The sequence below is a fragment of the Sciurus vulgaris genome, assembly GCF_902686455.1.
Source record: "Sciurus vulgaris genome assembly, contig: HiC_scaffold_207_arrow_ctg1, whole genome shotgun sequence".
In the NCBI taxonomy this organism is placed as follows: Eukaryota; Metazoa; Chordata; class Mammalia; order Rodentia; family Sciuridae; genus Sciurus; species Sciurus vulgaris.
The window spans coordinates 134,509-137,680 of record NW_027632850.1 but is presented as its reverse complement, the minus strand read 5'-3'; the positions used below and the strand labels follow the sequence as shown (position 1 = coordinate 137,680).

At 33.8% G+C, this 3,172-nt stretch overlaps 1 pseudogene across 1 annotated transcript; it reads right to left on the bottom strand.

Moving 5' to 3' along the window:
- Positions 1–6: 6 nt before the first annotated feature.
- Positions 7–988, bottom strand: LOC306652431 (translationally-controlled tumor protein-like; annotated as a pseudogene). The gene has a single exon. The product of its transcript is annotated as a translationally-controlled tumor protein-like (transcript).
- Between the last annotated feature and the right edge of the window lie 2,184 nt (positions 989–3,172).

The window sequence follows — 3,172 nt, the reverse complement described above, 5'->3', positions numbered from 1 at the left end:
TGGTGTTGTGTGGATGACAGGCAGCAGCCATTTAGGATGACAGATGATAGATCCTAAGTAACCACCAAATTTGTTAGCATTTTTCCATTGCTAAACCATCCTTAAAGAAAATCATATTTGGGGTTACACTATCCTCACAGTAGTCCAGGAGTGCAATCATGCCATCTGGATTCATGTTTTTACCAGTAAAGAAGTGATACTTTTTGAAAGTAGCAAGGATGTGCTTGCTTGTTCTATAGCCCCTATCATAAAAGATTTTATTCTCTCTGGTCTCTGTTTTTCAAGTTTGCCTTTGATTGATTTCATGTAATCTTTGATGTACTTCTTGTATGCTTTCTGGTGAAGCTGGTTTCCTGCAAGTGATGGCTCATGATGATATCAACAGCAGTGGTCACTGTGCTTTTGTTACCTTCACCCTCAGGTCCTTCAGCAAGGCATTTCCACCAATGAGTGAGTGAGTCATCATTGATTCCCTCTGTCCTACTGACTATCTTGCCCTCCACCTCCAGGCACAGCCCATCTGTGATCTCCCAGATCTTGTAAACTTCAGAGAACATCTCATCATGACTGATGATCTCTCAATAGATAAATCATGGTGGCTACTGGAGGAAGATGGTGGGGTTCTAGTTTAGCAGGAACCCAGAGCTGGGAGTGAGCACAGTGTAGCCCAGTGGCACTCGGGGTGAGGGGAGAGTGCGTGGAAAAAAAAAAACCCAGCACCATTATTGAAAAAGTTAATCTTTTCACTCCTCTTGCTAAGGATTACTTTTGCTATTCTGGATTTCTTATTCTTTCCAAATGAATTTCATGATTGCTTTTTCTATTTCTATGAGCTATGTCGCTGGGATTTTAATTGGAATTGCTTTGAATGGCAGCATGGCCATTTTGTCAATATTAATTCTGCCTATCCAAGAACACGGGAAAACTTTCCATCTTCTAAGGTCTTCTTTGGCTTCTTTCTTTACTGTTTTGTAGTTTTCATCATAGAGGTCTTTCACCTCTTTTGTTAAATTGATTCCAAGTTTTTTTTTTTTTTGAGACTGTTGTTAATGGGATAATTTTCTGAATTTCTCTTTCAGAGGATTCATCACTTAAGAATAGAAATGCATTAGATTTATGTGAATAACAACTTCTATGTAAACATTTCTCTTAGTCTAACCCATTCTACAAACAGTAAATTTGACACAGAAGAAATATTATGTGAATGGGAGTGGCAAAGATGGAGGGATAGAAAATTATATAGCAAAACATTATTATTTATTTTCTAAAGGTAAAGATCCAACAATAATATGGATAAACACGGAGACACACAATCCTGCTCTTAAGCTTCATACTGCAAGATTCTTAAGACAAACATCTTTTTTTCTTTTTTTGCAGGACTGTGGATTGATGTCAGGGCTTCACACATGCTAGGCAAGTGTTCTTCCACTGACCCACACCTCAGCCTACCATCATATATTTTTTTATATTGTAAATTAAGAAACGTTACTTCTGACATTTCCAGGTCTGTCTTTTAACAACATATTTATTTTAGGGATTTTTATTTATGACTCATAACTCCCAACCTAGCTCACAGTTAACTGATAAATAAAATTATACAACATCACACAAAAGTGTATAAATATGACTAAAAAGATTCCATAAATTGAATAAACTTTCAGAAACAGATTCTTAAAATGAAGTTAATAAGTGTTCATGTATTCAGACAATGCTGTATGCATGGTAATGATAATAGTAAAAATGCATTGTTAATTATGTATCAGAAATTAATTTCCTTACATATATTATTATGTTTAATCCTGAAATAATTATTCCAAAGAAAATTATTATTCCTAGTTTTCAGATAAATAAACTGAGATTATCTACATTGTGTACAACCAAAGAAATGAAAAGTTGTACCCCATTTGCGTACAATGATACAAAATGCAGTCTGTAAAACTAAAAAAAAAATTAATAAAAAAACCCACAAATCTAATACCTGAGAGATCTTGGATTTAAACTCAATCTAAATCTAGATTATATATGCTTAACTAATATACTATACTCGTACTTAATTAAATTAATTGGCAATTTAATGATGGAAATCAAGTACACAAGGAGAGCACTGATCTATTACTTTTTTGCTTATACATGTCCTGTATTGGTTGCTTGGGGTTTATCTCCTTAAAATAATCAATATGAATATTTTAGTCTATAATAAAATATTGTTCCATAGATCCAAAAACTATCAAACCTGTCCTGAACTTTTAATCTCACTTCTGGGCTCTGTTATTTTGTTATGATTTGAACTTCACACTGCAGTATCCCCCTTAACTCCATATTCCTACTCAACTGAGATAGCACATGAGCACCATCTTCATTAACAGTTTTACAATGGTAGCTACACTGGGATATTGAGTACTCTAGAATGAGATACTTATTTAATATTTCCAAATATGTAAACTTGACTCTGGTTCAAGACAGCTTCTGAAATCACTGATTTAGAAATTGGTTCAAATATGTGCATAATTCTTCTGTAACTTCCATGCCCAGACACAAACACAGGAATCTTCTAACATTAGTCTTATACAGTTACACAATGCATTCAATACCATGAGCAAACCAACTGTGGTAGTTGTATCTATAATACAGGCTATGTTTTAGGTATGCTATCTTAGCAACACCATTATTACTGCTCTAAAACCACCTGATCTAAATAAAAAGATGATGAATATATAAGAATGTCTCTCTGCACCAGAATATTCAGATTTATAGCTAGAAGGAAGTTTATCTTTGTCCCCAGAGTGGCAGTTACTGTCTATCATGATATATTCTGGTATATCAGATAGTTTAAAAAACCAAGCCCTGCTTTGATATGCCTGAGAATCAAATGATTCACTGCAATGATTTACAGAATAGGACATGCTGCATCACTTCATTCATTCATACAAATGTGTTTCATCATATATTTCTTGAGCATCTACATTGAATGTATTTGATTCCTGAGTCTTTGGATAATGACCTAATTTTCCTTATTCCCAGTTTTTTTCATCCATCTGTGAAATGGGCATAATAATATCTATGTCAGACTGTATTGTAAGGGTTAGATAATATAAAATACTTATAATATTGACTGAAAGATAAATGTCACTTATCACAATATCATCATAATCATTATGTGTTAGGCAGTATT